Here is a 10,938-nt window from a genome sequence, read left to right on the forward strand (position 1 = left end):
TGGCACAGCGTTGTTTCCATTGTGGAGAAGACCACCCTTGTAGATGAGGAAGGGGGACTTTGAAGAAAAAGAAACCTGGTGCTGATTAAACTAAAGGTTCCTCTAATCTATTATCCTACTTCTTGAAAGCTGCCTGTATCAAATTCACTAGAGGAAGGTGTCAAGTATTTATCATTAAAAAACATACATTAGCACTCCTAGAAGGAAAACATCATTCTTAGCCCCAGGCAATAAATGGGTGGGTCTGCCTTTGTGCCTGCATGGTTTATTTTGCACTAACATAACTGCAAATATTATTGTTATTCATAAAAATATCCCAGATTTTTAATCCAAATTCTCCTCCTATTGAGAGCTCTGGACATTGATTATGCACTCTGTGCAGTATAAATTTCCTTTTTTACCAATTTCAGGTCTGTTGCTGTTTAATTTCATTGACAGCCTTCATTTCCCTCAGACTTTGGAAAGGAATTAACAGTATATATTTCATCATAAAGCTGCGTGTTAGAAAAATAGTATCCTACTTTGCTTTTATGGCTTTGTGCGAGTGTCTGTAATGGTTTCATGTGGTACATCAAAGGTAGAAGATTTTCCTCTGCTTGCTGAAGAGATCAGCTATTGTGTTGTTGATATTTTGTTGTAGGTACAAGATGCTCTCCATGTTTATGGCCTTCTCCAAATCTATCATTTTAGCTCTTGTGCAGATATGTCATATATATGCACATGCACACAGAGAAAAGTCTACATATTTTGCAAAGGTTAAGTATCATTCTGTGCTTGGCTTGTTTTTAATGCCTTCCATCGCCAGCTGCTACTGGCCACAGCTGGAATCAGGCAAATGAGATTGACTGATCTCTTACAACCTTTCCTCTTGTCAATTACCACTGCTCATTACCTGTTCTTCTTGATATATTTAGAGCTAGAAGTGTTTGGCATTTCTCTTTTAGAAGCAAGTGAATTTCTTTTTAGACACCTGCTGTCATTTCTGAACTCTTTTCAGCACTGCTAAATGCACCAGCCTCTGAAAGCCGGAGGGTTGCATTACAAATCACACTTCAAATCTTAGCAACAGCTGTAATAAGGTAATTTTTAATTTAGAAATTTATTTTAGTCATTGAGATTACATAGTCATTCAGTAACTTCTGGCAGATAGTCTTGACGCCCCCTTTATGAGCTGATTTTTCCCTTTTAAATAATGTTGATGGAAAACAAAGGAAAGGATAGCAAGCTGCAGGCACTGTTAGCAGCTGAATAGGATAATTTTCATCAATGCTTTTTTTTTTTATATGTGTGAAGAAAAAGGAACCTAATGGTTTCACTTTCATGCAAGGCAGTCTTTGGCTGATCATTCAATCCAGTGTACTTCCTGGAGCTGCTGCTTCTGCTTTCTTGCAAATAGCAATAACCTCCACTAGAAAGACATTGTTAAGGCACTCCTTGCTGATGAAACTGGAGTACTTTTGAGTTTACAGCATTTCAGAGCTGGAGCCTAAGAAAATTAATCTCTCCTGGTTTTCAGAGATTCAGCTCAGTGTCTAGGTTTTTGCAGCCAGAAGCAAAGGACCACCCATCTGGATGTGGATATAATCCAGTGGGTTTAACTATATGCAGTAGCTCACCCTGGATGCTGAAGAAATAGGGACAGTATTTTGAGCTGAAACTAGTGACAACTGGAAGATCAATTGCCATCTCAAGTGAGATTAAGTTCCACAGATATTGTCAATCACTGCTCTAGAGAACAACAGTTCTCCATTTAAAAAGTTCCAATGCTCGTAAAGGAGAGGGAAGGAAACCAGAACGTTGTTAAATGCTCACATTAGGATCTGCACAGTTTTCAGAGAAATGGAGCATATACAGGTAGTAAAAAGGCAATAGACCACATAATTTTTTGGTTTTTTCTTCTTGGAAATTCTTCCTTTGAAGTATTTTTTTTAAAGACAGAAATAAAGAGTCACTTTGCTTTCAGATTTGTTATATATCAATGTAAAGCTCCCACTTATTTGAGAAGCAAATTCAGTTTTACACAGAGGACACTGAGACGATTATTTTTTTCTGCAGTTCCAAATCCCTCCATAGATTTAATTAATTGATTTTTGTTGAAGACTTTATAGTTTTCTTTGTTTATTTAACAATATTAAAATAGTCAACAATGATAAATTGTCTTTTTGGTCAGCTTATTTGATGTCTCCACCAGAGACTGGTGTCCAAACTTGAAATACCCCTTAAATCAGTTTTATTCATTAAATAGAATGTAATTAAGCCATTCATGGTTATAGATAGGAAGATTTCTCAACTCTGCATAGAAACTGTATTGTCCATCACTGGACAATCAAGAAACCTGTTGTTCTTCATGCCTAGCATCAGCCATCGCTGTGGTGTGAGAAGATAATATCCTCCTGCTCCTAAACATAAGGAAAAGGGAAGCTGTAGCTGAACAGAAATGAAACAGAGAGATTCTGAACACTAGGGCAATGACTTTATCACAAGACCCTCTGTTTTAAAGCGTGAAGGCACAAGTCGTTATGACAATTATATAAAAAAAAATCAGCTCCTGCTACTTCCTGTTCAGAATTTCCTCTAAAAATGAATTGACATCCCTTTAAGAGAAATTAAGATAGGCAATCTTAACTGAATGTTCCATATTCCCTTTTACCTTCTAGTTATTCATTCAACCATGGGGCACTATGCTGGAGGCGTAGATGAAAAGAACTCCTTCCTGCTAACTTGTTCTATTTGCCAGGTTGAGACCAATACACTGTAAGACTTACAAACATATCTGCAATTTTGAGTACAGAAAAATGTTTTGGAGATAATGCCTAATTTTAAAAAAAGACCCTGTTATTCAATATATTATCTGAGTTTATTATTAAGACAAATAATATCTATGGAATATTTTCAAAGTGGGCGTGAAATATTTACTATATTATATTGTATATTATATATTATATATATTATATATGTATATATATATTATATATTACTATATTATATTGTATAAGATGTGTGGATAGTATCCACTTTTTTGCATTGATTGAAGGGTCTTTCATGTAATCTTTTCAGTTCTTAGGGTTTTTGTTTTTTTTTTCTATTCCCATCCACAGTAACATAAACATGAGGAGATGATTTTTGTTATTAGCAACCATTCTTAACTGCATGGAAGTTATGAAGTCTGCTTTTAACTGAAATCACATGCCCTGGGCAGGAATGTTCTATCCAGGACAATTTGACTCTTCTGTGGAGGGGAAGAACTGTTCTCTTCCAATTCTCTTCCAGAAGGCATTAACAGCATTCTGATGAGAGGTACAGTACAACTGAGTTACTGAAATCAGAACCTGGCATCTGTGGCACAAATCCACTTGACCTGCCATGACAGCCAAAGAAATAGCCAAGGTAAGAAGTCCTGCTTACAGCTGTCCTGGGTACAGTCTTCTACACAGAAGGGGGGAATATGTGCTGAGGCCATGGATATTTATTTCACCCACAGAGGTTTGCAGATCAGCTCCATGGCTTCTGTGTTGCCTGTACTAAAAATATGTTCCCCATGCCTTACGCCAATGCATCTGTGTACAATCTAGTTCCAGATTTAGCACCTGAATACTGCACTTAAGATTTATTTCTTTTCTTAATGATGCATACAGACTAAAATTAAACAGTCTTACTTGCTTATTTCTGGAACATTTGTGCCAGTGCTGCTTTTTTTTCCTTCTACAAACTGGGGTTTCAAAGTGTTCCTGTATGTCCCAGAGCATGGAATTATTTCAAAGAGTTCTTAGAAAAACTCCCGTGCAAACCACTGCAGTGTTATAATACTGGAAGGATCATTGCTTGTGCATTTTCATTCCTGTCCAGGACAAGTTCATAATGTGGTGGGTCCTATTTCTCAAGAAGTGTGCATGGTTTAGCTCCCTAATTATATACATACTTTCTTCCCTCTGTTGTTTCTCCTGACAAAGCATTAAATATTGTGATTTACCAATGAAGTTGGTAAATCACAACTTATTTCATATCAGCTATTACTTCATATCAACTTCTTAGGTCATACACAATTCCCAAAACAGAGTGCAGCCACTGTAGTTTTTGTAGTACTTTCAGAAATAAAAGATTTTTTTAAAAACGGTTGCCTTAAGTTCTATAGTTTCAAAAGAAATTAATGTGTGTTTTGGCACATATGGCCTTCTTATAAAGAGGAAGTTCACTTTTCTGTCCAATTTTGATGCTGCATTTCCATATGGATCTGGAAAAGATATTATCAATGCACATTTTTGTGCCCCTTCCTGAAATATTCTAGTAAAGTTTTAACACTGAGGAATGGCTTGGAAAACCTTTGGGCTGTGACATCTAAACAATTCAGAACACAGAACTGGTATTTCTCAAGAAGAAAGATTATTTTTCACAAGAAACTGTAAACATTTCACTGTGATTAATAAAGTAATAAATGGAAGTATCTTTACCTCTTCTACTGTTCATTCAATAGTCTGCATAGATGTGTCCTTGTGGGATAAGCCAATGCTGGCAATTTGCCTTATCATGACTGCCAGTTTCCAATGACATGTTCAAAATTTTGAGATACATACATCATTTTTTAGCAAAACGCTTGCCACTTACGTTGCAAATGTTTTGCATTTGAAATGTAAAATAAAACTGAAACTGTGAAAAAGTTAACTCAAAAGGCAGAGCATTTTAATTTCCTGCCATAACCATAATTTGCTATTGCATCATCTGGGGCTGTGACACAGATTTATGTCTATGATGTCCTTATTGCATGAGAAGTTGTTCCATTTCTCCTAGGGTAACCTATAGGAAAGATAGAAAATCCTCCCCTTTTTACCTGCCTCAAATCTCAGAAGTGCATGCCAAAGTCAAGGTGGTGGGAGTCAGTCAGCATTACAGACCATCAGGTTCTGAGAAGGAAAAAAAGGACAAATTAAGACAAAAAGGCCAATGGTAGGAATTGCTACCATTGCAATGAGGCCCAACAGCTTCAAATAGCAGTTCCTGATGGGAGCTTTTAGGGATTTCTAAATTTTCTTCAGTTTAATTTCCTGAAATATAATAAGCCAAGGGGATTTTTTGTAAAACTTGTGTAATACAAAACTGTGAATGCCAATCTATCTGTTACCTTATCTATCCAAAGTTCTTTTTCATTCCCTTTCTATTGATGATATTTCATTTCAGGGAGTAAATTACAAAAAAATCATCCTCCTTATTTTCCTGATAAATGAAACACATTTTGTGTGCTATAAAGAGAATTGTTTAACTGTCAGAGAGAACTTTTTTGCTTATTTAGAAAGTGTTGTGGAGCTTCATGAGTGCCAGAGATGCTTCCATGGAGGAAGGGAAAACTCTGACCCGACCCTTGTGGTGACACCAAGATAATGCATGGTGAGGAGCAGGGGGAGAGCATCTGAATTTGTGTGGCTTAATCCTGAGGCAAAAAACCTTGGGAAAATCAATTAATAAGTCTATTAATATAGGTTTTATGTTGATACTGAGTCAAGGATAATAATTTTATTCACTTTACTCACCCTGTGAGTCAGTCAAAGAGCACTTGTGACAATGTACAAAGAGACAAATCTGTATTTAGACATATTCAAAGTAAATGCTCATGTGCACAGGGCTTAGCATGCAATTCACAATGAAATATGTATTATTGTTATAATATTGTGATATTATTCCTGTTAACAACAGCATAGCTGCTGACTCAAAATAGTCATAGACAAAAAATATCAGTACTAAACTTTCAGACTCAGTGGCAGATGGAGACATATTGTGATGATTTGTGCTGCTAAGGGGCCTCCACATTTTTACAGTATTTTGCCAATATCACTTTGCTAAAGCTATTGAAAAGCCAGCAGAAATCTGTCAGATGCAGACATGTAACATTCCAGATGTGGCTTAGAGGAATGAGTACAGGAAAAGCAGCAGCAATAGAATCACACAAAATTTTATAGCGACTGACAAACCACACGAAAGAGGTGGGCAGAGGTAGAAAAATACTCTGCCCAGGTCATACTCAGTGCTTGCAGAAATATACAGTCTAGTCTGCAGAGGCTATCAGCCAGTATCTGAACCACCTAAGATGCCTGGCAGGATATCCTAAGGAGCTGCTGTGCTGTGTGCATCAGCAGCCAGCTGCTAGGCTTACTTTGTTGCTGTGCATTTTTTATTAAATACCTATAAAACCAGAAAGCCAAATTCTTGCTTCACTTGTGCAAAAGCAGGATGAACAGTTTGACGTATGCATAAATTACAGATGTTATCTTCCTCAGAGTGAGTTTACAGAGATGTCAATCTTCACTTATATTCCTTTTGCTTGGGAGATTTTTCTTTTTTTCTCTTTTCTTAATGCTTTCAGAACAGTATGGCGGCCACTGATCCATGTTCATAGCTAGGAAATACTGAGTGTTCTTGGACATGAAAACAGAAATGATTTGAGATTGTTAATGTTGAGCTGTGGGCAACTGTTAAATCAACTGTTAAATCAAGTTTCCCAAGGAATGCTGGTCATAAAGGATTGGCCATTCCATTTGTTCTGTGTACCACAATGCCCCATTTGCAGATATAGCTGTAAGTAAAGAGTTATTTCCAGATGTGTGAGACAGAAGATGTTATGGTAAATAAATGGGGGGGAGGAGGGGGAGGAAAAGGGGAGTAGGCAAGAAAACCAACTACCAAACCCAACCAGAAATGGCATTTAACCATCTGAGTAGATACCCACACCTGGCTTAACTTTTTATACATTCTTTTCAGTTAGCGTAGGTAAACAGTCTTTTCTTGTAGCAACTTTTTGTTTTTTTAATTTTGATGTATAAGATAGGACAAGTAAAGCTAAAAAGCTCATGTCCAAGCAAAAGAAGATTTAAGAGAAGACTTTAAAAACTGTTCTTTTGGATGCAGAGGAAAAACACCATTCCTGTTGTGATCTATTCAAAAGTGAATATAAAAACATAATTATTCCATATCTTTCTGGTACAGCCTTTAAGTGAGAAAATTTATCTTACAAACTCCGAGTGGGATATAAATAAAAACATTATTTTCAAGGTGCACTTAATTTTATCCAGGCAGACGAGACCAAGTGTTTATTTGACTATGTAGATTCAGGAGGATTCACCACCTGTGTTCACCAGAGTGACTTCATCCAAGTTGACCTTGTGTTTGACTCACATCCCAGCACGAAGGCATTTGAATAGAATGTCTTACTAATGACTTATTTCTGAGGTTAAGCAAGAATCTCTGATCAGACAGAAGAACCTAAATGCTTGTGATTCTGGATTCTAACGGCTGCATTCACCTGAAATTGCTAATTTTAGAGTTATTAACAATATTGGAATAGATACAAGTCATGTCCTAAAATTTAGCAATGCTGCTGTGATGTATAGCAGCTTGGATATAAGAAACCTCATCATTAAACCAAATATCAGTTTTGAGTAACTGTTCCAGCTGGCTCTGCTTGGAGCAGGGGGTTTGGGCTAGACATTTTCCAGCAGTCCATTCCCACTTCAGCCACCCCAGGACCCTACAGAAAATGATGGAAAAATAAAGGAGCTCTTACACAGACTGCTAGAAGCATTGGATTCAGGTGCTTCATTGTTAATGGCAAAGCTTCAACAGCAAATTAGACTGGGCAGGAAAACCTGTAATCAGGGGTGAAGTTAAATCTGAGTTTAAGACAGTGATATGTGCAAGACTGTCCAGTTATCTTCTATTTAACCTGTATTTAGCACCACATGCAGACTATCAAATTACACAGATCTTGAAGGAAGACAGAGTCCTGACTACACTATTAGACAGATGCAGGAAGTGAGTACAGTCCTACTTAGACCAGTAGATGTCTAAAGCTGGAATTGGCTTTAACCACTAACAGAACTACCTGAGTGGTCCCAAGATACCTGCTTTCCATCAGAAAATTAGACACTTGGAGAGAATTGTGATGATGCATCTTTGCAAAGGTTTTCATCTCTTTATTTCTCTGACTGAAAATAATTTTTTTTTGAGAGCAGTTGAAATAAGAAAAGTTTAAAACAGAAAAAAATAAACACAGTCAAAAGAAGTAAATTATTAAGGATACAGAAAATGCTTTGTATCCAACTTACTGTGAAAAATTAACTAGCAACTGGAGTAGGGTTCTTATAAATCCTAGTTTCTCAAAGAAATGAAGCTAGCACAGCCATACTCTCCATCTGTCTATCATCTGCTAGTAAATGACTTACTAGCAGAAGTTTTAAGCTCATTGAAAAGTTTTTTAATTGACTTGACAGAGTGGAATTTGACAGACATTTTGAAGATTATAAAGTACATATGATTTTTGTGCCAATAGGATTGATTAAGTTTTTTCTTCCGTGTGGATTCTCTCTTTTTTACTAGTAAGTTACAAAAAGACTGAAATCTTTCCTCATAATTAGCAGATCTCTAATCTCTTTCTCTTTGATGTCCTATAAAGCTCCTGAGGAATGAAAATTCAGCTGAAAGAGTGATTGGAAGCCAGTCATTAGTTCCAGTGCCCATGGAATTGCATGTGTTCCTGGAAATACCTTAGAACCCTCATGAGTGGTCTACTCATGTGGAACTAAAGCAAACAAACAAAGCCAAGTTTTAATTTCTTTGTTCTGTATTAGTACTAGTCAAGCCTCATGGGTAACTTGCTAGGTACTGCACAAGCACAGTTTGAGGTGCATTTTGCTGTCCTTGAAAATCTGTTAAGTGCCCAGGACAGACTAAAGGTACACATGTTCAAGCCTGTGTGGAAGTCACAAGCGGAGAAAAGGGCAGATGGAGAATTGTGTAATAGGAAGGTGAAGGGGGTTTCCCCAGATTTCCACAGAAGGTCATGGAGGAACAGAACACAATTTTCCCAAATGAAAGGTTTTGTTCTTTCTCATTAGTATCTAATGGGAAATCTTAGGTAGGATTTGAAAAGCTGAGAGGAAGGAGTTTAGTTTGTCCTCAAGCAGGTAAGATCTTTTAGACTAATTATCTTCCTTCATGGTATTGGACACTGACATAGTCCATGGTAATATGGATGGTATGCATTCTGGGGGAAAGGTAGGAAAATATTTAGGTGGGAAAAATCATGTCATTCAAGGGTCTGCTGCTTCTATTTCAATGAAAAATAGTTTTATACTATATCAAATCATTGTTGTAGAATAGGAAAAATCCATAGTCCAGACCCATGCTTCCTCCTCAAGACAGGGCAGCCTCTATCTAACCCATTCCTGACAGATTATTTTCTTGGTCTGTTCTTCAGAGAAGGAATTTCACAACTGCCCTAGATATTATGCTTAACCACAGATACAGACAGAAGAATTTCCCTAATTCATGAAGTATTTTTAGCTGCTCTTTGAATCAATTACTTATCCTATCCACAGTGAACACAGACAATACTTCACTGCCAAACTCTGTGGCAACCTTTTACAAATTTAAGACCTATTTTTTCTATATCACTCCCTCCCATGCAATGCACTATCAATTTATTCTCATAAGTAACACATTATAAGCTGAAAACATCTTTCTTGTTTTCCACTGTAGTATTTTCAGGTCTCCTGTTTTTTTAACATGCTTATTAAAAAATGCCCTAAATCTGATTAGAAGCAGAACAAAAGGATTGCATCATGTGTCTTGCAAAACCACTCTCCAGCTTATAAATATCCAGAATGAGGTTTAATTTTTTCAGAAGTTTATTTTGTGGTCACCTCTCATGTACAGTACTGCACAAATTCTGTGCAACCTACTTTCTGTTTGGACAATTGGTTGCTTTTCCACTTGTCTGTATCAGTTGTCCCCTGCTATGGGTGTACTGGAGGAATGGTTGGCCCCTTTGAGAGCAGGACTGATTTCTTCTTTCAAGATCTGGAGGTCCTTTGCTGCTGTGATTCTACTCAGTGCTCTGAGTTCCTTTCTGAACCAGCATGGACATAAGGTAAAGAAGCAAAAATATATAATGTTGATTTCCTTTCTATTAATAAACTTAACAAAGTCTCTGGTCTCGGTAAAAAAAGCTTAGCAGTTATTCCAGTCTCCACATGGATAATTAGGTAAGGACATGGCTACAGATGCTGACTAGGTCTCTTAAATACTTCTTGCAGTTTTTGAGGTCCTTCTTGGTAAAAAGGTGCTTTCTTTAAGCAAGAAATGATTTTGTCTTAAAAGATGGACATTGTTTCAATCCAGCAATCCTAGTGTGGAACAGCTTATCCCAAAGAAGGAATCTCATTTGATTTCTGTCTACAAACTAAATCTGATTAAAGAACTTTCAGGGAAGAGTTATCTAATTAGCACTGTTAAACTAACACTACAGCATCTATTGACTATAGTACCAATGATTATACTGAGAGAAGATGAATGCTGAGTAGAAACTGTGTTATTATACATGAACTGCCCCTTACAGTTTGGCATCACAGCAAGTGGACACAGAAGAAGTAGGAAGGCCAGATCCTGCTGGCCAAAGATTGCAAATTGCAACCCCATACTGTGTGCATACCAGTAGAGGAGTACAATATGGACAAATACTCAAAGTAGAAATTAAGGTTTCAGCAGCCACACTTCTTAACAGTAGTGAGAATCAGAACCTCATGTTTGCAACTCTTCATCACTTCTGTGTGGGAATATCTGAAAGCCTTAATTGTCCATGGTCCTAATTAGGAGGTGATGATCACTGCTAACAAAGTGCTGAGAGCTCTCAGCTGTCACTGCAGTCAGAGAAGGGACATGAGGACACTTGGTACTTCACAGCAACGGCAGCATCATCCTGCCTCTCCAAACACATGATGTTTTCTGAAGTTCCTGACTGAGAACAATTGTTGTTCCTAAACAAACAACAGCAGCTCAGCTGGAGTCCCAGCTGAACTCAGGCCAACAGCCTCAAATCCCTAGTGTCACTTTGAAGTGATCTGTTTCTGGCTCTGGTGAAGAAAAAGTACATTTGATCTGTGACTGGAAGAAGAC

This window comes from Motacilla alba, chromosome 3 (assembly GCF_015832195.1).
Source record: "Motacilla alba alba isolate MOTALB_02 chromosome 3, Motacilla_alba_V1.0_pri, whole genome shotgun sequence".
Taxonomy (NCBI): domain Eukaryota; kingdom Metazoa; phylum Chordata; class Aves; order Passeriformes; family Motacillidae; genus Motacilla; species Motacilla alba.